This window comes from Triturus cristatus, chromosome 11 (assembly GCF_964204655.1).
Source record: "Triturus cristatus chromosome 11, aTriCri1.1, whole genome shotgun sequence".
In the NCBI taxonomy this organism is placed as follows: Eukaryota; Metazoa; Chordata; class Amphibia; order Caudata; family Salamandridae; genus Triturus; species Triturus cristatus.
The window spans coordinates 335,139,287-335,164,432 of NC_140594.1; positions in this window are offsets into that span (position 1 = coordinate 335,139,287).

The window sequence follows — 25,146 nt, forward strand, 5'->3', positions numbered from 1 at the left end:
ATTTTACAATGTAGTCCATCAGGGATACGCCCAGTGACGCCCACTTTGCATCTCATTAGAGATGCAAAGCAAGGCGTCGGGAAAACGGGTGCTAACATGCACTAATGCATGTTAGCACTACCTTGTAAATAGGGCGATGAAAAGTGCAGCTAAAGCGGCGATACTGCCCTTGTTAATATGCCCCAGGTTTCTGTTAATGTTCAGCTTTTTTCAATAGAGGCAAAAGAAATAACGTAAAATTGAAGACACTCAATAGAATGAGGTGCCGTTCTAAATAGCACTTGGGTGCATGTTAGCATCCTCCTCAGTTCATGTACTGAGGCCCCACCCAATAGGTATGTTCCCCTCCCGTTCCGGAATGCTGCATCGCTCAGATCAAAAGCCTGACAAAAGCCACAAACCGTGGCTTCCAGAGCCTAGCGGATTTGTGCTTCTTTGATTGGACTTTAATTCCATCCATATGTAGCTTTCTCGGCTAAGATCTGCCTCGCGTGAGCAGCTAAAGTCGCTTTACATTTAGGGTGATTACACCATTCTGCTCAATGCTCCCATAATCCTCCGGTTCTTCTGCGGCATTTCAAAAGGGGAACGCACACCCTTATCCTATCCCATGCCTCCCGCGTTGGAAAGAAGGCTGTGCAGTCCTGTTAAGCGAAAGGATGTAGCATGCTCGGCGAATGGTGTATGTCTCCTTCCTTTTTGAAGCATTTATTTTGTCTTTCATCAGACGATCCTTGTAAAATAATCTTTTTGTGACGATGTTCAGAAGCCTGATGGCTCACTGACTCACTGTTTCTATTCTCACTTGAACGACGAGTAGACACAAGTAGGTCGAATTGCCACAGACCCTGTCAGTCAATTATTGTTTAAACCCTAGCTTTAATTTTTAATAGGAGTGCACGAATGCATAAAAAATATGCATGCGTTTGCACGTCAGCGTGCTAAGTACAAGAATTGGGGAACAATGGCACATGGAAGTCATCTGGTACGAAAAAACCGAACGACATCTTCTATAAATATGAGCAAGATTTAATTCTGGAGAACATTCTGCCATCTCGACTTCTATTGCGGGAATGAAGTATGTTTCTTAACAGAGGCGTAGCTAGAGCTTGTGGCACCCGGGGCTATCCCTCAGATTGCCGCCCCAGGGGCGGGGAGGGGGGGGCGGGGGGAGGGGCGTTGCTGGGGAAAAAGGACGGCAAACACTTGAAAGAGGACCGAGAGACACATAGTATCGCCGCTAATAGTTACCTCGATCATGCAAGTTACATGCACATACATGACACGGTCCAAGGCTTGGCATATTAACCCTCTGTGCTACCTTTCCAGGAGTCAACCCTTCCACTAGACAAAACTTGGACCTCTCTCTAGGAAGAACATTAATCACCAAAGTTATCATGACATTTTTATTGTTTCTGAAAATTGTTGGAGGCCAGGAAGGTGGCAGCAAGTTTTTTAAAAACCATAATATACTTGCAAACACTACGCACCCACCCGAAATAGGTACCCAGTGCGGTCACATTGTTTGCACCGCCCTAATCTGCTCAAGGTTCATGTGACCTCAGTGACAGAGTCACAGCGACTGGATCACTGTTGCTCTAGGGTGTGCTGCTTCGTAGGCCTGCCCGCAAGACTGGAGATGAACTTCAGTATGGATTGTGGTGGACAGGCCTTCAAGGTTAACTCACAATTGACACCACTAGGGTACACCTGCTTGTGCTAAGACATCAAGCCTTCTAAGGTCTAGTGGGTCCTTGTAAGGTCTAGCATGGGAATATGCTTCCTCAGTAGAGTAGTCTGGTGGACTGGTCATGAAGGCTGAACCCAGTTCCCCAGTTCCAAATTCGACAGCTCTGGCCATAGTGCCACATCCTCTCCCCCACTGAACACCATACTGCCCCACTGAGAGAAACTCGCACTGCCTTCAGCTACAACCTAATTGTGCCTGCTATAAACACTTGGATGTGGCTCAATTCAAATGATGCACTTGATAAGAGTAATATGCTGCCTAAAAAAAAAAAGTAAGCGCAAACACTCATAGGGAATGCAAGGTTAAGTAAAGCATGTGAAATGTAAGCAGAAACAACATGGTTACCTTAACGATCTCTTACTCACTATTCAGAAATCAGGGAGCGGTTTTACCTGAAAAGTTAAGGACATAACTACAGGGCCCTGAAGGGAACCGTTTCAATGTCCATTGCTTATATCTTTAATAAACGTAAGCAGTATGGTTTAAAAAGACCACATCCATAAACAGAGCCATGGTACACATTTTGTTTTCCAAGCCATCCATCAACCAGGTATTGCAGTACCTCCAGGAATGGTGCACTTCCCCACCTGGGGACAACAACGCTGTTCAAAGAAAGACGAGAAAACAAAAGTAGCGCTTCACTGCAAAGTCTGTAAAGTTAGGCTGATGTGTTTGGATGTGAATAAAACCAATCTGGCCACTTTGCAACCACTCTGTCTTGCTTTATTTAGTTATGTAATTATTTTTCATATTTAAAACCTTCTATTTCTCTACATCCCGCTGCACTTTGGAATAGAAAAATGTCAGAAAAAGGGCATTTCCCGCAAGAGTGTTTTTCTTTTTTGGATCCATTTCACAGGGAAGCAACTAAATGAAAGAAGGAAAGAGGTTGTGAACCGTTTCTTCAAGTTACGGTTTTCAGTAAGTTAGGAGCAAGACAGAAAAAGAGGGAATAATAGGAAGCGAGGGGGGACAGCTGCCAGCACAAACAAGCATTTGCAATGCAATAGGTCTCGCAATTACACGAGTTAAAGCTATTGGCATTGTAAATGACAATGCCAATAGGCATTGTTATTTGCAATGTCAATAGCTCAAACTCGCGTAAATGCGAGACCTAATGCATTGCAAATGCTTGTTTTTCTAAGTTGTCAAAAATAGTCAGGATAAATGCAGAACCGCGCACGGAAGAGGACAGGTTTCCCGCCTCCGTGCCCCGCTGCACTCCTTAAGCATAACTCACGAGGGGTACACAAAGGGCATAGACAATGAGGGCCGTGGGGAGCCTGCTTATACCTCGCTGGGGTGGTGATGAGAAAAGCAAACCCATTCTTTTTATTGAGCCAGCCCCACCCTCCTCGCCTCCCCTCATGCACACTCCCTTCTGAGGGGGTCTGTGCCGTACAAAGAGTCTTCCCTAAACCCTGTGCCCAGGTGCACCTCTGAGCCGCGCGAGCAGGGGGTCCGAGTGTGTGTGGGGCTCAGCCTCACCCGGTGCACCCACTGACACACTGGTAGGTGTACAAATGCCGCATGCTGGTTACAGCGCAGGGGGTTAATGCTCCTAGCACACCCCGCTCCCCAGTCTTCTGTCCTGTATTATCAGCCCGTCTTACGCTAGCCTCGCGCCTCCTCCTCACGCGAGTAAACATTTGGCTAAAGGCCTCAGCTCAACCTGAATGGCGGGGGTGGCCTTGTGAAGTGCCTCGCGCGCCCCCCGATCGCTGATGGTTTTGTGCTGAAGTACACAGCTGATAACAAGCCTGTGACCCCGGCGGCGGCCGGGCCGCTAGAATTACAGGCTAACCAGGCGCAAGCTGGCTGCAATACACATATATCATAGATGTTGGGAATCTTTGAGCCGCTGACTACCTGTCAGGTCTTGCGAATTCGTACTGCCAATACAGCTCTAGGTGGGATTTCGTGGTGATGAAGGGCGGGTAGATGTGCCCAGGTGTCACTTCTTCTGCTTTTCGTTCGATTAATGTATTTAAACACCCCTTGCAACCAACAGGCACTTTCAATGAGATTCATCTCGGGCAGCGCTGCGAGGTCATATTAGTGCAATGCAACGCTGCACAGATCTCTGTAACATAACATTCTAGTCACCTACTCTGTCATGGGGTATAAATCAACATCAGGGCTTTCTATCTTTTAAAATCTGCGTGCCAAGCACCCCTCCCTGCCCCCGGCCCGTTCCCTACAGAAACACCTGGACTCAGAGCTGATGACGCACATCCCATGCACGCGACCGGCCAGGGTGCACAGAGAAGCGTGGGGCGCCACGTGAAGTGCTTTGCATAATGGTACAGTTACAAACAAGACCCGCGTCTACTCTCAATCGGTGCCCGCCCTTTGCATATTAGCCTCGAGAGACAGATGTTTTTCCAAGAGACAATATGAAAATTACCCTCTGAAGAACATCCCGGCGGCTGGTGGGCCTCGGGTCCCAGTGACGAAGCCTGCAAATCCAAGTTACAATAAAAGCATGTTGACTTTTGGGTACTCTTGTGTAGCCAGAGGAAAAAGTGAACTTTAAAGCTGTTCATCGTATGATGAACTAGCCGGGCATACTCCAGAAGGAAGGGCACGTGAGGGAAGAGAAAAGGGGCAATTTTGCAAGGCTAATGTCTGGTAGGACAGGACCGGTGACAGCCTGACAAAAACAGATATGCTTTGAAGTCACTGCAATCCTCTTTCCATCAGGCCTTGACGCTTCCATATGGAGGGTGCATGTCAATTGCCTCTGACCCAGTTCACATCCCAGCCAGTGGCGTAGCTAGATCTTTTGGTGCCCATGGTGGTCCCTGCGTTTGCTGTCCCGCGATGGCAGTAGGTAAGAGCGGGGTGTAATTTCTGGGTTTAATATGCCTGTTCAAAATATTGTAACGTTGAGATATTTTGGTACCCAATTGATGATATATGGAGAAAAAAAAGTGATGTCATTACGACGTGTGCTCTGCACTGAAGTGTGTCTTTCAGAAGGAGACCGCACAAGTACCGTTTTGTGCAGCTCTTAGTTTCAAAATCCTATCCTTTATTCTGAATGAAATAAAAAAAAAATACATTGCAATGTGAGACTCCAAAAGCCCTGTTCCTGTACGGTTATCATTTGTGGAAAAGCAGCTCGACCGTGCATATATCAAAAGTGTCTGGGTTGCAAAGACATGCGTTTTTGTGTATTTTCAAAGCACTGCCTATTTGGGTTTACCCTGTCGTGTCTGCAGAAGGGAAGCAGCTTGATTATCATTTTGACATGAAAGAGTGAAGATGGACAAAGTAAACGATTGTGACGAAGAGACGTGGGGCAGAGCAGAAAGCAAGCGCCAATCCGCTATGAGTGGTGTAATCAGGTCTTCGGACACTCGTGCACGGGGCAGTCAGTACCTGAAGTTCTGCCCACTTATACAAGTCGGGGGCAAACGACGTGGGAAATGGGTAAAAAAACACAAGACAAGCCCGCCGCTGGAAAAAAACATGAAGCTGACGAGGAGGGAGTGGGAGGGGCTTTCACTGAAAGTGACACGGCAGTGAAAGGAAAACAAACAAGCCCGGCGGAGCGTGGCGCGAGCGCTTGGCAGGGCAATTTAAAACGACCCATTGCTCATTGAAGGTGGGAACAGGCTATGCGTGCAGCCAGAGAAAATAAACAAACGAGAGGGGAGGGGGGAATGCCAGCAACAGAGGAGCCCGCGAAAGTGAAAGTGATCACGATCGCTACGAAGGAAAGACACATGGCGCTGCGCGCGTGCACGTTCACGTGCACTGTAGCTTTAGGCCACGGCAGCACTTTGAAAAGCCCAGATATAAAATGTCTCTTAGAGCCTTTGGCTCACGAGACCTAAAAAGAAGAGGAGATTGCCCGAGTCCAATTCCTTCTCTGCCCATCACTGAACGTCCACGAAAGCAAGCCGAGCCTTATCTGAATGCATTTGTGGCCCCCAAAATAGCGCCGCCTGGGGCGGACCGCCTCTGCCGCCCACCCCCCCAGCTACGCCACTGTTTCTTAAGCATTTTGAGATTGCTCTATCAGGACTTTGTGCAGCTGCAAAGTGACGCAAAGCGGTGCATAGCATTGATAGACTATTTATTTTACATCTTTAAAAAATGGGTTCTGACAGTTTAATTAATCCCCTTCACTTTTTAGGTTCTTGGTTTGGGACTTTTACAGTGAGTGAGTCTCACTAACTGTCACTCAGCAAATTCTATGGAAAGTGACTGGCATTGCTAACCACCAGTGACCGCCTTTCAAGATAAAACTGCTGCTGCAGTGGCTGCTCACCAAGGGAGTGCTGCGGGGCAGGGTGAGGGGGTAGTGGAGTCCGACATACGACGGACAGGAGTAAGGTAAGTAATTAAATAAATAAACCTATTTACCTTGCGCTCGCTGCATCGCCAACTCTGCGATGCAGCGCTGGTAAGGTAAATTGTTTTATTTATTTAATTACTTACCTTACTCCTGTTCGTCGTATGTCAGACTCCACTACCCCCCACCCTGCCCCTCCCCACCTCACCGCAGCACTCCCTCGGCGAGCCGCCACTGAATAGACTGCGGGATAGTGTTAGACCTGGTACAATTGGCGTGAGTCTCCCTTCCATTTTTTCTGATTGCCTCCTCTGTTTTTGATATGTTATGCTGGTTTAGATGGTTTGGGCACTTTGCCACTGCTATTCAGTGCCACAGTGCAAGTGCTGCCTATGTTAAATTGATGTATTGATTAGTGGCTCCATGATTGGGTTATTTGATTTACTTGTCAGACCCTAGTATAGTGCACCATGTGTGCCCAGGGCTTGTAAATCAAATGTTGCTGGTGGGCGTGCAGCACTGGTTGTGCCACCCACAGAAACAGCTTGTAAAGTGTGTCTCAGGCCTGCCATTGCAGAGCCTGTGTGCAGTCTAGTCCTGCCATGCTGACTGGGTAAGCGCACCTACTTACCAGTCCCTAAACCTTCCCTTTTCTTCATATCAGACACCCCTAAGGTAGGCCCAATGGCAGGGTGCATTGTAAGTTTAAGGTAGGACATGCCCTGGTGTGTGTGGCATGTCCTAATAGTGAAGTACAGCCATTTTTGTTGTTCATTATTGCAAGGCTACCAGTCCCCATAGGCCAATATGGGCAGTTTGATTATAACACCTTATAATCCTAACTGACCCATGGAACATGGTAGACATTCGAGTTTAGTATACCTGAACTCAGAATGATAAGCTAAATTTGTTAGTGAAGTTGGTTTTAACATTCTGTGTTTGAAAATAATACTTTTAGAAAGTAGGTATTTTCTTACCGAACCATCCAGCCTGCCTCTGCTAGTTGTGTATTGTGTCTGGTTTTGTGAGTGACAAGGGCTGGGGGATTCCAGAAGACAGGGTGAGTCAGCACAGGGCTGAATAGACCTATCTGCATGTAGAGTGGTGGGAGGAGTCGCATCTGGTCTGAATAGGGCTGTGCCTGCCTTCCGCAATGCTGGCTCCACCTCCTGTGGTGCGTAGGATGTCCCTGGCCCACCATATCAAAGGAAAGAAGGAGTACTGTAAGCATAGTGCTGCAGGACTGCACAGCACTGGTTTGGACTAGGTACAGGCCCCTCTGCCTTCAGAGGACGAAGCATTTAGTAGAATAATTATGGGGACCCAGACCCCAAGACTTTAGATCACTTCTGGAACAACAAGACGAACCTTTGCCAAGGAGAGGAACCAAGGAAGCTGTAGGAGTTGGACTGCCCCCCTGCCAGTGTGCTGTGTTGCTGGGTTGGCCAACAGTGGTGTCAAGGGGAGGAGAAGGAACTTTCAAAGAACTTTCATTATCTTGCAGAATATCACTCCAAGGGCTTGAACTTGTGCTTGCCTCCTGCTGAAGTCTCAGGGACAAAAGACTTCACCACCAGCTCCCCTCTGAATTTCCTTGCTGGGAATTCTGTCTGAAGAAGCCTGAATGCCGCTGGGAGCTGGAAGCGCGACTCAATGAGAAGAAGCGTGTCGCAGCCGTTGCCGTCACATTGCTGGAGAAGCGTGTTGCCGCAGCAGAGGTCGCCGCCGCATCACCAGAGAAGCGTGTCTTCGTCAAAGCGGTTACACGACGCGTCACCGGAGAAGCGTGTCGCAAGGCCTGTCGCGGATCCAAAGTTACAGAGTTCGCCGCACGGCCACCGGGCGTGCACGCATCGTCTTCACGTCGTCGCACCAACGGCGCGTTCTTATTGCATTGCACCGGATTGTCGCATCGCATCGAGGTGCCATCTTGTCGTAGTGTAAAGTGAAAGCAGTACGAGAATCAACGCATCACCTCCTCTCCAGTAAGGACCAAGACGCATCCCCTACTCTGCGCAAGCATAGAGGCTTGACACATCGTCTTCCCCCGAAGCAAGGAACCGAGGCATCTCCATCCCTGCGAACCTTTTGTTTGTTTTGCGTTACGCATCCAGGTACTTTTGTGAGAACTTTGCCGCATTTGTCATGAACTTGAATTAAGTGACTTCTACCATCTTTAAGTCTATTTTGAGTACAGTATTGTGGATTTTTATCGTTTGTGGTCTTGTGTTAAGTCTATATAAAGAATACTTATTTTTATAAAACCTGTGTGGTGTCCATTTATAGTCTTTTCACTGTAATACTGTATGTGTTCACAAATGCTTAACACACTGCCTCTGAGATAGGCCTGTCTGCTCGTGCCAAGCTACCAAGGGGGTGAGCAGGGGTTATCCAGTTGTGTAATCCCCTTTCCCTGACTTAGAAGCAAGGGTCCCTATTTGGTCAAAGGTACCTACCTCTGTCAACTAGAGACCCCCAGTTCTAACAGATAGCCTCTAGTTCAGCCCGGTATCTCTGCATTTGCAGACTGTTGCAGAAGGGGCCTATCAGGGATTGATGCTGACCTGGAATAATGTGAGTAGACATTTCTAGTGTACATCAGTAATGATTACTCCAAGGACCTAGAGATACCAACCATACTGTAAAAATGTAGCACGAGTACAGATCGAAAGTCACTTTTGTGCTAAGTGTATTATTTAAGACACTTGGAGAATTGGCGTATTTCCACATCTCAGCTCATAATTAGGAAAGGGTGAGGCAGAAATCTGCATGTGTTAATTAACATACATACTGCACACAGCCTCGACAAATAAAAGCCAAGAGAATAAAAATAGTAAGGCCAGCCATTTGGAGCCAAATACAAAAGAGGCTCTCCTTTGAGGTTTTGGTAGGAAGGAATGATTCAGCTGTGTCAGTTAAGGGTGGGGCTGAAGCTCTTAGGTAAGGTCTGTCCACAGACCACTTCAAGCCACCATGTTTAAATGTCCCAGAATGCTGTGTAGCATGTTTAGGGCAGGGGTGGAGCGCTGTTATGACACCAGCCACACTCACTTAAAAACCTCTATGCATGGGAGAGAACGTTGAGAATCACTGGATCTGGGAGTGCTGATGCCTAAGGAATGCTCAGCTGGAAGAAGCCACCAGCCTCATTGTAAGGATGGACTTATGGAATTTGACTACAACTGACACCCAGGAACTGGGAGGGTTTCCCTGTGGCCATTGGTATTGACCACCTTATAACCTTTAAGGGATAATAGAGGAATGGATCTGCATGGGGGACACTAGATTGTTCCTCTGGATCTTTTGTGAACTGGTCCTGCAGCTGGGTGATCTCGAACAGGAGAGGAGCCACTGGCTTCATAGCTGACACACAGTTGCCCTGCAAGATGGCCAACAGAATGGGGCCTGGGAAGTATATCAGGGAGGGTACTCAGCTGCCTGTGTGCAGAGGGGCTTTTGAAGAAGCCCCCAGATGAAGGCATGTACCAGGAGCTGCGACAGAGAACAGTTCCAACCTCAGGAGCAGGGAAAGTCAAGCTCCTTGATAAACATCCAATTTAGAGGCTAGGAGACCTGAAGAGAAACATCTTGGTGGTTAGAACTGGCCACAAGGAACAAAACAACACCAAGATTAGGTAGATCAGCCCTATGAGGCCGGGGAAAACAGCCTGGAAAGGCTGGCTTCCTGGGAGACTGGGCAATCGATGGCTACAAAATCTTTAAATTTCAACCAGAGAGGGCCAAGCCCCTGGGGGTCGGTTCAACATCCTTATTAATAAATGGTAAGTGTTTTATGCGTGGGCCCCCTTCCCAAAAGCAACCTTAGGCATCAGGAAGCCTATCCCTTGGGCTGGGCATGAAAGAAAACTGTACCAGGGGACCCCATATTTTAAGGATGAGCACCACTGAACTTCACAGAGTGCAGTGTGCCACCCCCGCTTCCCGTGCCCATGTCTGGGTTATAGGGGAGCACATTGTTGACATCTCCCTGCCTGCCTGCCTGAAAGAGGGCAGGAGAAAAAAAGGACTGCAACTCGCATTGTACATAACAGCTATGCCACTGTGAAAACTGGCAAAAGAGTGCAATTCCCATCTGGCTCCCAGCGTTTTACACATACTGGTTGCCCCATTGAAGGGACTGGATACCCAGCTGCCGCAATAAATATGAAATGCGGGCAAGGCCCCTGTGTTAACAAAAAGCATTAATAGAAAGCAGCAAAGCTGCTAATCAAATATTTACCCTCCCAGGCAGTGAAGCTCCCCATAAGTCCCTGTAAAGGCTGAAAATGTAGCATATTGGCTTTTGTGGTGGCCCCAGAAGGGTAGGAGCACCATCAGCAAAATAACAGCATGTTAATAAATTTAAAGAAAAAAAATACCTTGCCTGGATCACCTACTCAAGCATAGAACTGGAACTCCGAAGCGATACCGGGCCCATAGGATTTAGCATTTGTTTACAGACTGAATCGCAATCTAGGTCGGTTAAGAAACGCTAAATTGTCTTTTCATATGTACAAAGGCAAATATGGAATTGCAAAATACAATTTCTATCCAGTAGAAATCTTATTTTGTGACTCACTAAATAGGAAATCTCGAAAAGGGATTTCCTATTTGCGATTTCCTAAGCACATGTACAAAGCATTTTCTAAATACAAAATGGGCATTTAGGAAATGCTATTACAATCGACTGCAAGTCGATGGTAACCATGTGCAATTTGAAAAAACTCACCCAAAATGCATTCTATTGGTTTTGATTAACCACTGCTAGCTCTACATAACTGAAAAATATTGAAGTTTTTTGCTCAAAATATATACTATGTATTTGAAGTGTTTTAACAAACAATGGCAACTTAAAACATATCAGTTCTACCGAATTGTGACAATTTATCTTTTTGAGGTAGATTTATATAAAAAGCAGAAAATTCCTCATTTCGCCTGATCTTCTTCTGCTTCATTCATGTTCGAGATCTCACCGTAAAAACATGGTTTCTTCACATCACATTTATCAGAGGACAGAAATTGCAAATCTTGATCAAACATAAAATAACCATTACTATTAAAACTTTATTACTTCAAGAGATAATCTTAGCGCCACCTTAAGCTCAGGAGAAACGAATCACTAATCAATAGTCTCTCATGCATCATAAGTATGGCTCCCGGTTTTATGGTATTTATTTTTTATAACATTTCAGTCTGTATTTATCCATATTTATATTTTGCCCATCTCATTGGTATTTATCCATATGGAGTCATAGAATCGTACATTTCCACATTATTTTAAACTGATGAACATGCATTCATACTTTGATGCCTGTCAAATTTTAGCAAATTACACAGCCAAATATAACAAAAAAACACTATAATCACAGGTAAATATTACACTTATACTTCAAATATATATTAACATATGCCTGTATTTAATGAAATATGCTATCCTGTTTTTTAATACCCCATTTTGTCTATCTGCTCAGGTGCTGGCCTGTGATTCGTGAAAGGCAGCATAGAGAGACACTCAAAAGAAGCACAATTTTCAGTTTATACCTCTTTTAAAAATAAATACAGAGAAGAAACACATTGGAGCATATTATCAAGAAACGGCGTTAAAATTATCGACTCTTTAGCGTCAGAAAACTGCTGCTAACGCGGCGATAATGGGCTTGATAATATGCCCTTGAGAATTCCCATAGAAGCCCGTGTTCTGGTGTCAACATGGGCTTCCATTGGAATTCTCTGCGGCATATTATCAAGCCCATTATCGCCGCTTTAGCGGCAGTTTTCTGCCGCTATAGCGGCAATCATTTTTACACCGTGCTTGATTATATGCCTCCTTGTTTTCTGTCTGTATTTATCTCTAAAAATAAGTATAAATTGAAAACTGGGAACCTTAATCATAGGAGTGCGAAGGACGTGAAAAACATTCTCAGCCAGGGAGTGTTCATGCCTCACGAAATGGAGAAGGGATTCTATCCAGCAGATTAGAGAGGCCTGTGTATACATTAAAAAATTAAACATTTTATGTTGCAGAACGTTCCAAACTTTCCTGAAATTTATGCAAAATTACACAAAATTTCATGAATTACACTTTGCAGTACCTCAAATGAAAACTGAATGCTGGGGCTTATTTTCACATTCAAAGTCTAGCATGATACCTGAGAAAACAGAACATAAGAGAAAATGTCTCCCACAAACATTTTCTGCTTGAACCAGTATAAAAAGTGCAAAATTCTACAATGAGCGTGCTGCCTGTAACAACGAGAGAGGAAGAGAGAGTCGTAAAGAGAGGCAGTGATATCCAATTGTGGCATTCAGGACTCACAAATGATGATGGGCATGATTCTGCAGCAAGCAGTACTGTGAGTGTTGCACACATATGGACAAAGCGTTAGGGTGCCTCTTGGGCAGCTCCCTATGTGAAATCTTTCAAATAGGGTATAAACATGCAGTGTTTTCTCTGTCGAACAACCGTCTCACTCCCCCACAACCATAAAGTTGAGCTTACTAGAGTTGTCGGCCAGCTCACCTTGATCAAAGCAAGCATCCAAAGAAAAACTCAGGGCCATATTTATGAGCTTATTTGCGTCGCGCTTGCACCACGAAACGTGGTACATGCACAACACACATGCAAAATGAGATTTATGAAGCCAGGCAAGCCCAATTTGCCCTGACTGGCTTCATTAATCTCGAGTAAAGCAAAGAAGCGCAAATATGTGCATTGCCTTACTCTACACTGGGGAGGCATTCCATGGGCGCTATGTAGGTGCTCTCACGCAACTACCATGGTTTTTGATGCATTCCTAGATTTAACAGAACTTGTAAACTTGGGAATGCACCAAAAAGATACGCCGTTCCAGGAGAGGTGTAACAAGGAGAAATATTTTAATTTTCCTTGTTACTTCCTCTTTTTATGTGTGCTGCCTTCTGCAGCACACATAGATAGAGGGATATGCCTCTCATGATTGTTTTTGTGCAGGAAGGTTCCCCTTCCTGCACAAAAACAAACCTGCTTGCAACACAGGAACCCTTGCACCATGGAGCAAGTGTGCCTGCATTGGCGCTAGGCTGTCAAAACAGCACCAGCTCAGGGGAAAAAGCGGGAATGCGTTGTATTCTTCAAAATACGGCACATTCCGCTCCTATCCCTGTCAGGCAGTGCAGCGCTGTGCTGTGATGCACTGCGTGACATTGTCACAAATATGCCCCTCAGTGTCAAAATCTGGTTGAAACGGTTCTAGCTTTTTCACAGAGCTCATGCAATTTATACAGAGAAAAACACCAGGACCTCCTCCTCCATGTTGTAAGCAGCATGCATTGCAGCCATCAGCTATTGATAGCTTGTAATTGTCGTTCATGACATATAAAGTTTTTTGGTTCCACTAAAACATATGGTTATTTAATTGGTTTAGAAGTACAGTAAGCCCACAGCGGTAAGTCTGTTCTCATTTTGATATTTTCTGTTGTTCCGATGCTTTCTGACTTGATAATAATATCATATTTGGAACAAATAAAGCAGCAGTTGTAGGTAATAATATATTAGCGATGTGAGGGATCAGGGTATTTTGACACTGCAATATATTTATCCATTTTGTGCTGATATTTTCATATTTGCAACTGCCTTGCTTTCATTGGCAGTCTTGTATTCAACTTAAGGAGCAGACTGCAAGGGGAGTGCAACATAAGAAGACATATTTAAAGATGTACCCAGTCAGAGATAGAGGTGTGAGAGGGCTTCTGAGATTTGTATTTCAGAAAAAATTTGTTGGGGCCAAAATGCCAACTGACTCAGTGAATGTATGGGAGAGTGATTAGGTTGTGCAAATGTCTCTATCAGTCTGTCAGTTGGTGTCTAAGTGGCTGTATGTGTTGGTGAGTAGGTCACCGAGTACCTGTATGGGTGTATGATTGTCTATGTGGGTGGGTGAGGGGGTATGTGACTGCCCACATGGATGAATGAATGAGTGAGTCAGTGGTTGTATGGGTTAGTGAGTGCATCTGTGAGGGGCTGTATTGGTGACTGAGTGTGTGTAGGACTGTCTCAGTGAGTGAATGGATGTGTCATTGGTATATGGGTGAATAACTGCATATGTGAAAAGCAGTATAGGTGAGTGTTGGAGTATATGAGTGGCTGTATGGGTGAATGTGTGCTTGTGTCAGTGACTGTATAGGTAAGTGAGTATGAGTTAGTATTTGTATGAATAAGTGAGTGGGTGTGAATATAACTGTATAGGTGAGTAAGTGGCTGTGTGATTGACTATGGGTGAGGAGGTGTGTGAGTAGCTATCTGGGTGACATTGTTTGAGTGGCTGGGTGGGTGTATGAGTGGAAATATCATTGGATGTATTAGTGAGTGAGTTGGTGTATTAGTGGACGTATAGGTGAGTGAGTAGATGTGTGTGGAGACCTATAAATCAGTGTGTGGGTATGTACGTACTGGTACGGTTGTGTCAATGGTTTTGAGAATGGTAGTGTGGATGTTGGAGTGGGCGTATAAAAGGTATATTGGGGTGTGAGTGGGTGCATCAGAAATGCTATGGATGATGTCATCTGTAGTGTCTTCAGTGATGTCATTTGAGATGTCATCAGTGATGTCACTTACCATGTCATGAATGATGTAATATGTGAGGTCATAAGCAGTGCATTGCGGGGTGCAATTTATATTTAACTCAGCTAACTATAACTGCTAATTTATCTGGTTTTGTATGAGTGAAACGTTAACTATAATGTCTCTGTAACCTTTGTTTTTTTCAGTGATTCTCTAATGTTTTTTTATTCCATTTCCTAACTTTAATGTCACTGAAACCTTTGTTTTTTTTCACTGAATTTGTAAGGTTATTTTAAATGCTAATTCTTAACTATAATATCTCTGTAGCCTTTGCTTTTCAGGGAATTTCGATGTGTTTTTTTAACTAGTAGTCAGGTTTGCAAAGTGGTGGAGAAAGTGGGCTGAGCCTCTGACCAGCTCTCAAGATTCCCACTGTGTAAGACTTACAGGAGGTACCAGGAGGGGTTCTTGGCCCCCCAAGGTCCCTCAGGATTAAAGTGGTCTTCATCCCCCAACCAGTAGTGCACCATGAGCCGAGTTTGCAGAGTGGTGGAGAAAGAGGGCATGGCCTCCGAAGATCTCTTAGCAATCCCGCTGTGTGGGACTTTTTCGACATAACAGTTGGGGTAGCTGCCCCCCAAGGACTTCCTTGGGGCCAAACTACCGCTCCTATTACCTCTAGTAAGTCCTACACAGTAGGATTGCTGAGAGCTGATAGGAGGCCACATTCCCTTTCTTCACCACCCAGCAAACACGCCTCCTGGTCCACTACTAGTTGGGGGATGAAGTCCCTTTGGCTCTTGAAGGTCCTTGTGTTTACAGAGTGGTGGAGAAAGGGGGCATGGCCTCCAGCCGCCTCTCCACAATCTTACTGTGTGTGGCTTACTGGAGATAACAGAATGTCTTGGTGGCCCCTAAGGAACCTCAGCATCCAAGTGGACTTCATCCCCCAACCAGAAGCGCACCAGGAGGTGTGTTTGCAGAGTAGTGGAGAAAGGGGGCGGTGCCTCTAGGAAGTTGCCAGACTTTTTTTCTTTCTTTTTTATATTTTAGGAAGGGGGGCCGAGTGGCCCCCCTTTCACGGACCATTTTGGCCCCCGAGGACCCCATCACCCAGGGCTTGACCCTTTAAAAAAATATGTAAATGGTGTGAGAGGTGCGTGGGGTCTCTCCTGGGACGATTTTTTTAAAAAGGGAGCGTGCCAACGCCGATTTCTGCTCCGAGGACCCAATCCTCCTGGGTCAGGCCTTTTCTTTTTTAAGATATATTTTCTTTAGGGGTAGGGGTGCTCATTGGCAGCCCTTCTGGGCCAATTTCGGACCTGGGGGCCCTACCCCATGGGTCAAGTCCACTTTGTTGGGGACCCTGGGGAGAGCCACAAGGCCCCCTCACTCCCTGCCGGCTCCCTGCCTCCTGCAGGAGCCAACATTGCTTTCACACAGATGTTACTGCTAATATGAAGTTCCCTCTGTGTCAAAGCAATTGTGCTTGCTTTCCACAAGCGAGAGCATTTTTTATGCTCTGGCTTATTGATAGCAAGCACAGTGTGCTATGGCTTGTGGCAGCGGTAAAGCTGCTGCCAAGCCAAAGCAAACAGCAATTTCCCGGCAGTGGAACCCGGGGACACTGCAGGAGCCAGCCATGCTAGGTGATGTCCCCCCCACAGTGCCTTAAACATTTCCCCCGGGGAGGTGGTGGTCCCTGGGGCTGCTGCAGGGCTGAATGGACCCTCCCACATTTGTAACATTGATAGCCCCCGGGAGGTGGCAGTCTCCAGCGCTGCAGGTAGGCCCAGTGCCTCTGCCCTCATAATTAATTAAAAGTGCCCTGGGAACATGGCAGTCCACGGTGCTTTGATAAGCCCTAGGAAGAGGGCCATGTGCCCCCTCCTATATTTAGCATATGCCCGAGGACCTAGCCCACCCAGTGCACTTTTAATAATTTTGCAGTGGATTTGCGGAACCACCCGCGAGTTCATCACAAAATGTATAAAAAAAATACTTTTTACTATGACGGGATCCCTGAGGGGCCCCCCACAATGTTTCGGGGGTTAGGGTATTCATACCCTGACCCTTCTTCTTTATTTTTGTATTTTGTTTCGGGACTCAGTTTCAAGAAGAGTCCTAAGATGGCTGCAAATATTTCCTGGTTGAAGTGTTTCCAGCCCAGTGTTGACAGCCCATCAAATTTTAGTAGGATCCGTGAACAAGAAGAGAAGGCTTCAAAACTCGTCGGGCGTTATCATGCTGCTTTGAAAATTAAACACGCAGAAGGAACTGAGCCACAGCGCGTCTCTCTTTTTTTATGTGGACAGCATGCTAGAGAAGATGATTGTGGTGATGGGATATATATATATTGCTTTTGGCGATCGAAACGCGTCCAGGGCGGACACTTGTCTGTTTTTACTATTACGATGGTTGAATAAATCATGACCAAGGAGTAACCCCTGATGTTTGAAGCGGTTTCTTTTACACTTTGAGGATTTCGAGTGGTTCGTACCTGTGTGTTGAAACAATACAGCAACTCAGGCATCAAAATTATATATATATATATATATCCATACAAATTCTGCCCGATATAAGGAGGCCCACTCTGTCAACAAAATGCATCCTATGGTGGAGCTTGGCAGCCTCGGGACACCACTTTCAAATGCTTTGGCCTTACGCGTTTCGGAAAAACTTCCTTGTTCACAAGCCATGCGCAAAATAAGGTGAGTGGCGACAGTGAGTTTGCACAGCTTTATTGAAAACATTCAAGCCACAATGGGCGTGGTTATCTTGCCCCAGTGAGCGCTGGTATTTGCAGTCCAAATTAAATCCCCAGTGGGTGTCACCGCTTGCCTTATTGTTAAAAGGCAGCTGACTCGGATATGCCGTTTTCACCTACATAGGATTGATTTTAACAATAAGGCAAGCGGTGACACCCACTGGGGATTTAATCAAACATAAGTTTTAATATAAATAAAGCCTTCATGTATTTCAGTTGTACAGGATGTGAGAGAATGCTGTTTTATGCATTGGAGAATGAATTGATTATTATACTCGTTTTAAAATAGTAGATACTAGTTGTTGGTGTCACCATTTTAAATGGTTTTCAATATTGAAGTGATTTAAAACTGGAAACGTAATTTAAAATCTGGAACTTTATTACTTTGGAAACACTGATTTAAATAGAAGTGTGGAAGTTGTTAAGAAAACATGCGTGCATATGTTCCCAGTTGTTGTAACGCAAATGCCTAACAAGCTGGTGTGCCATTTTGCAGTCTGTCTGTAAATCTTTAAAACCCTCAGATATTAGAGCCCAAAAGGGAAAGTATTAGAGGGCAAGAAATCTGCTGCGCAGTAGGATCAGATGAGATAAAGATAAGGAAAGAAAGTATAGATTAAAGCTTCGCTTTAACATTAATTGACATCTGGCTAAATCTCAAAATCCTTGACGCTGTCACGAGTTCAACATTGCGCAAATCTAAAACCTTCTAACACCCTTGGAAAGATAACCCCTGTTTACTTTTCTAATGGGCATCAGTTTTGTGTGAATTATGCAGAATGATAAGTTTGCAACAACATTCATAATATTTGTTTTATTATGTTGCTGTTTATCGATCTGTACATGAATTCTGTGTAAAGTGATATTTCACCAATATTCTTTTTTTAAAAAAATGGTAAATTACCCACTAGGCTTGTTTTTTCACACAGGGTACTTTCAAAGGTTAAAGTTATGGGCCTTATCACATAAAATGAGTACTGCCAATCCTAAATTACATAAATTACCCTATCACATAAATCGAGCACAGGCAGCAGTCATGATTTTGTGCTAACTAGTTGAAGTGTTTGAACAGTACAATTTTAGCATGTTCAAAATTGGTAAATGGTTGTTTGTCACTGGAACTTTCAATGAATGTTCTGCTTCTGACTGAAAATATAGCAGGATTTATTAACATATAAAAATTAAGCAACTGAACACACCACAACATACACAAAGCAACATATCACCACAATTAAAACATAACATGAAAATCATAACAGAGCAATCCAAACAGAATCCAACACAAACAACGTAGAACAACAAAACAAAACAACACTGCAGTAATACAGCTCACAAAAATACCAGTACATAAAACAACAGAAGATCACCAATACAACAAAATACCACAGAGAAAATATGTACAAACATTCTAGTCACACATTATCACCACCCAGAATCCATTTATTTATCATGCATAGGTAATAGGTGCTTATAGCAAGCACCACTTTAAAAGCTCCCCTCAAAAATATTCTGAGATCTGCCCTACAATCTCTCTCTGCCTGTCACATGAACTTTCAATGCAGGGATTGTTTTTGTTTATTGGAATATGGCACAATTTGCTAACATATGTTATCAACTCAATATAACACAATTACATAGCAGAAAGAAACATGACAAAACAAATGAAACATAACTTGGTGAGTCACAAAAACTGTTAAAACAGAACACAATACAGCCATAGCAATACAACACTACAAAATCACACAAACAATATAAGATCTAAAGATTACAAAAAAAAGGTACACACAAAATGTGCACAAAGGTTCTTGTCTCAATTTATCATTACCAGGGGGTGGGACCAGGGCACCTACACTAGAGGCCAGGCCCAGCGGTATGGGGTCCCCTGGGCCTAAATCAACCCGGGAGGGGGAACCGCACGACCCCTCTCCCATTATTTATTTATTTTAAAATATGAAAAGGCCGGGTCTCTGGGGATGGGGTGCCTGGGGGGGCTGCTCATCCCCCTTCCTCTAAGTTATTAAACCATTTTATTTATTAAAAGGCTGGGCCCCAGGGGATAGGTCCCCAGGGCTGAAATAGGCCCAAGGGGGGATCTCCTCTCTTACTCAAAATAGGCCTAGCCCCAGCAAATGGGGTCCCCAGGGCCAAAATTGACCCAGGGAAGGAAATACATTTAAAAAAACATTTAGAAAAGACCAGCATGTCGCCGGAGGCCCGCTCCCTTTCTGCAACACTCTGCAAATGCTCCTCCTAGTTCACTACAAGTTGGGGATGAAGTCCCCTTTAATACTGAGGGTTCTTGAGAGCCAAGAACTTCTCCTATTACCTCCAGTAAGTCCCACACAGCTCTATTTGCTGAGAGCTCATACGAGGCCCCACCCCCCCTTTCTGCACCACTCTGCAAATGCACCTCGTGGTGCACTACTGGTCCCCTTTCTCCCCTTTGATGCTGATGGTCCAGTAATGTCACTGACCATGTCATGCGTGATGTAAAATGTATGGTCAGAAGCAGTGCACTGCGGGCGTAAGTTATAATTAGCTAAGCTAACTATAACTACTTCATTTCACTGGTTTTGTACAAGTGAAATGTGAGCCTAACTATAATGTCCATGTAACCTTAGTATCTTTCCCTGAATATATATGTACAGATGAGCTCTCAGAAATACAGCTGTATTTTATATATATATATATATATTCAATGAAAAAACCATAGGTTTCAGGCCTGATATAGTTAGGAATTAGCATTTAAAAAACCTTAGAAATTCACTGAAAAAACAATAGGTTTTGGAGGTGTTATAGTTAGCTGGACATTTCACTCGAACAAAACCATTGAAATTCCTCCGATATAGTTAGTTGTACTAACTACATCTCGCGCGCCCGCAATCCACTGCTGATGATGTCACATATTACATCATTCATGACATGGTCAGTGACACTGATATATTTTTTTAATTACATTATAAGTACATTATACATTTCAATACAAAATATACTTTCTCAGAATGAATTACTTTAGTTTAAATACTTGGCAAATAGACAACAGACTTTTAAGTACAGTAGTTACAGTTGTTGCAATGGCCAACAATTTCAAACACAAAGCAACATTGAGCTCAATGTGAATTTCTAGTTAAATGCAATTAGTTACTTTATGGATTACTTTTCTAACCACAGGAAAGGATCCTAAATTCAGTCATTGGACATCTCCTGTAAACAGTTGAGTAAAAGTGTTTTGGTTACAGTAGTTATTTTTAAGGAATATTATTGTATTTTAAAAGTTGACACTTAAAAATTTTTTCACATAGAATCACCAATGTTATCCTAGGGCAGAAAATTCACTTAGCAGGTAAGTAGTGATATCTTTACTTTTTCTTACTCAGTGGTGGATCCTGGACCCAGCACTGGCCAACCACCTGTAAACAGTTGAAAGAATGTGTTTAAGTCATACAGACGATTTTTGAGGAATATTTTTAGTTTGTGAAAATAGACACTTCGAAACTTTTCTGCTGAAAACCACACAATGGATTCCTATGGAAGGAAATACAAGTTACTGGTAAATACGCTTAGAATTACTTTTCAGGGTCAGTGCTGGGCAAAAAGATGCAGCACTTGGTTCTCTCCTGATTACAGGTGAGTAAATTGGAATTTGTAGTTCGGCTGATTTTAGAGGAATATTTGTACGTTTCAAAAATGGACACTTAGAAAATTTTCTGTTGAAAACCGCACAATGGATTCCTATGGAAGGAAATACAAGTTACTCGTAAGTACGCTTAGAATTACTTTTCAGAGTCCGTGCTGGGCTAAAAGATGCAGCCCTGGGTTCTCTCCTGATAACAGGTGAGTAAATCGGAATTCGTAGTTCGGCTGATTTTAGAGGAATATTTATAGTTTGTGAAAATAGACACTTAGAAACTTTTCTGCTGAAAACCACACAATGGATTCCTATGGACGGAAATACAAGTTACTGGTAAATACGCTTAGATTTACTTTTCAGGGTCAGTGCTGGGCTAAAAGATGCAACACTGGGTTCTCTCCTGATAACAGGTGAGTAAATCGGAATTCGTAGTTCGGCTGATTTTAGAGGAATATTTGTACGTTTCAAAATTGGACACTTAGAAACTTTTCTGGTGAAAACCACACAATGGATTCCTATGGAAGGAAATACAAGTTACTGGTAAGTACGCTTAGAACTACTTTTCAGGGTCACTGCTGGTCTAAAAGATGCAGCCCTGGGTTCTCTCCTGATAAAAGATGAGTAAATCGGAATTCGTAGTTCAGCTGATTTTAGAGGAAAATTTGTACAATGGTGAAGGAAGGGGGCGGGGCCTGAGGTGACGTGTGCAAACATGCCCTGTGGCACGTTTTAAGTTGGGGAATTAATTCCTCTTCAATCCTTAGGTCCCCTGGTGGCCAACTAGCCCACCAGGTACCTCCAGTATGTGCCAGGAGGCTGCATTGCAGAGAGGTGTTCAGAGGCCACGCCCCTTTTTACAACACTCTGCAACGCAGCTCCGTGGCACTTACTGGAGGTATCTGGTGGGCTAGTTGGTCCCCAGGGACCCTCAGGATTGAAGTGGAATTAATTCCCCAGCTTAAAACGTGCCTCAGGGCGTGTTTGCACACATATCACCTCAGGCCCCGCCCCCTACCTTCACCACTGTGCAAACACGCCCCGTGGCGCTTTTTAAGTTGGGAGAATAAGTCCCCTTGAATCCTGAGGTCCCCTGGCGATCAACTAGCCCACCAGGTACCTCCAGTATGCGCCAGGGAGCTGCGTTGCAGAGAAGTGTTCAGAGGCCACACCCCTTTTTACAACACTCTGCAACGCAGCTCCGTGGTGCTTAGTGGAGGTACCTGGTGGGCTAGTTGTCCCCTAGGGGACCTCTGGATTGAAGAGGAATGAATTCCCCAACTTAAAATGCGCCACAGGGCGTGATTGCACAGTATCACCTCAGGCCCCGCCCCCTACCTTTACCACTGTTCAAACGTGCCCCGTGGCGCGTCTTAAGTTGGGAGATTAAGTCCCCTTGAATCCTGAGGTCCCCTGGTGGCCAACTAGCCCACCAGGTACCCCCAGTAAGTGCCACGGAGCTGCGTTGCAGAGAGGGGTAAAAAGGGGTGTGGCCTCATTACACCTCTCTGCAACGCAGCCCCCTGGCGCATACTGGAGGTTCCTGGTGGGCTAGTATTGAAGGGGAATTTGTTTCCCCTCTGCAAACGCGCCAGGGGGCGCGTTTGCAGAGTGATGAACGGAGGGGCGTGGCCTCCTCCCGATCCCGCTTTTTTTTTTCTTCTTTTTAAGAAGGGGGGCTGTGCAGCTCCCCTTCTTTTTCTTATTTTTTGGCCCTAGGGACCCCATCCCCCAGGGCCTGCCCCCAATTTATTTATTTTTTTAAACTCTGGAGGTGGGCCGCGTGGCCCCCCTCCCGAGGCCTTAATTTGCCCTGGGGACCCCATCCCCCAGGGCATGGCCCTTTTTTGTTTTTTTGGAGGGGGGCTGCCTTTCCCCCCTCCTGTGGCCTCTTTTGGCCCCGGGGACCCCATCCCCAGGGGCCTTTTTTTATTTATTTATTTTTATTTTGGGGAGGGGGGCCACGTGGCCCCCCTCCCAGGCCACTACTGGCCTTGGGGACCCCATCCCCCGGGGCCTGGCCTCCGTTGGGGACCGTGGGGGGTCCCCAATCACCCAGGAGCCAGCATTGCTTTTCCACATGGGGAGCAGCTGGGATGCGCAGACCCTAAGCGCATCTAGCTATTTTAAAAAAAAGAAAATAATTTGGGGGGGCCTTGGGGGTCCTTGTGGGACCCCCTGAGCAGGCCTAGGGGGTTAGGGTGTTTCTACCCTGCCCCCTTTTCGCGTTTTGCGATGTTTTTTTGGGGGCTTTTCGGTAGAACAGAGGCACAAGATGGCTGCCAACACTTCCTGATCTGGAGTGTTGACAGCCAATTAGCATTCAGGTCGTGCACGGCAGGGTGCACGCTGGGTGCGGGGAGGGTGCGCGGATCCTCCTCAGCCATAGATATCACTAACTTTTTCACCCTAATTTTCCCAGGAGCTACTGAACGGATTTACACCATTTAAGCAAAAGGCACAAGTCTGAACTGAGGAATACCTCTTTGCCAAATTTGGTGTAATTCCATTCAGCAGTTCGGGCTGTAGCTGCGTCAACAGGTCCTATGGGAAAATGCATGGGGAAAACGCGTTTTGGGATCCCCCTTTTTTCTTGGCCCCCGCTTGACGAATCACTGTGAAATTTTCAGGATAGGAGCGGACTGGAGCTGGCCAAAAGTTTGGAAAATTTTGCGAAGATTCGTCAATCGACACCAACGTTATTAGTGCATTTTGCATGTTAATTCCCATTGAAGTTTTAGTTGCGACTGCAGCCAAACTATTCAGACGGAATTACACCAGATTTGGCGGAATTTGGATCTTGGTCCAGAAAGAACCCTTTTTTTTTGTTTAGTGTGAATCCGTTCAGTAGTTTTTGTGAAATAAAAAAAAACAATTAAGAACATATGGGGATGCCGATCATTCGAAGATATGGCAATTCCCGTGATGAAATGTGATTGGTTCCCTACACTTCAGCAAGGAAGTGTTGGCAGCCATCTTGGGAGCAGGCATCAGCGTTCCACAAAAAAAGAGGAATACCCGACCCCTCCTAGGCCTCTTAGGGGGCTCCCTTAGGGACCATGTGGAGGGGGGACGTATATATGTTTATAATTTTTTGGCAGGAGTCGTGCTGGAACCGCAGTTTCCACAGGAAAAGAAACAACACAAAGCTCAGGCTCCCTTGTTTCTCTAGTGTTTAGCCCCTGAGTAGGCCAGATCCTGGGGGCATGCGGGAGGTAACAAAGAAAAAGGGGAGGGCACATGGGGCCCCCCACCTGGGGCTTAATTATGCCACCTCGTCCCTGGGGCTTATGTTGTAATAACAGAGGGGCTGCCCGGACCCCCTCGGGAACCATCTCCTTGGGGCCACGTCCAATAAATACATTGGGGGGCTGCAAAGACCCTCACCAGCCTAGGGGACCACCACCTGTCCTGGGCTTTGTATTGTTTGTAAGGCGGGAGGCCTATCCCCAGGACATAGCTGTTTGCTGTGGCTTGGCAGGAGCTTTCACAGCCCTGGCATAGTCACAGGAAACAAGTGAGAGCTGATAAATGCTCTTGCTTGCTGAAAGCTAAGCTTTAGTCTGTTTTCCTGCCCATTGTCAAGCAGACAGGGAAACAGATGAAAGAATTCCCTGGCAGGCAGGGAGTTTCCTGACAGACAGGGAGCTGCATGTTCAGCAGCTCCCTGTCTGTCAGAGCATTGCCAGCTTAAGTTAGAGGCCGGAAGCCAGCAGGGACCGCGGGGTCTTCAGGCTCCTCTCGCAGTCTCCAATGGATTAGGACCAGAGACCAGGCCCTAGGAGATGGGGTACCCAGGACTGAATTCAGCCCAGTGAGGGGGTCACGTTGGCCCCTCCCTCATTTGTTAATGTCTGGGCCCCTCCCCAATTCACAGTTAAAAAATTAAAAGGCCGGGTGCTGGAGTCCTAGATCCCGGGACCAAAATCTGCATTGGGAGTGGGCATGTAGCCCCTTATCCCATTCGTTTATGTCTGGGCCTCAGGGGATGGTTTCTCGGGGCTCAAAATGGCCCAGGTAGGGGATGTGTGGTCTCCTCCCCTATTGAATTATGTCTGGGCCCTGAGGCATGGGGTCCCTTGGGACAAAATCGGCTTGAGAGGGGGGCTGTGCCTCTCCCACCCCATTCAAATGTAGCCTGGCAACTCACACACCCACT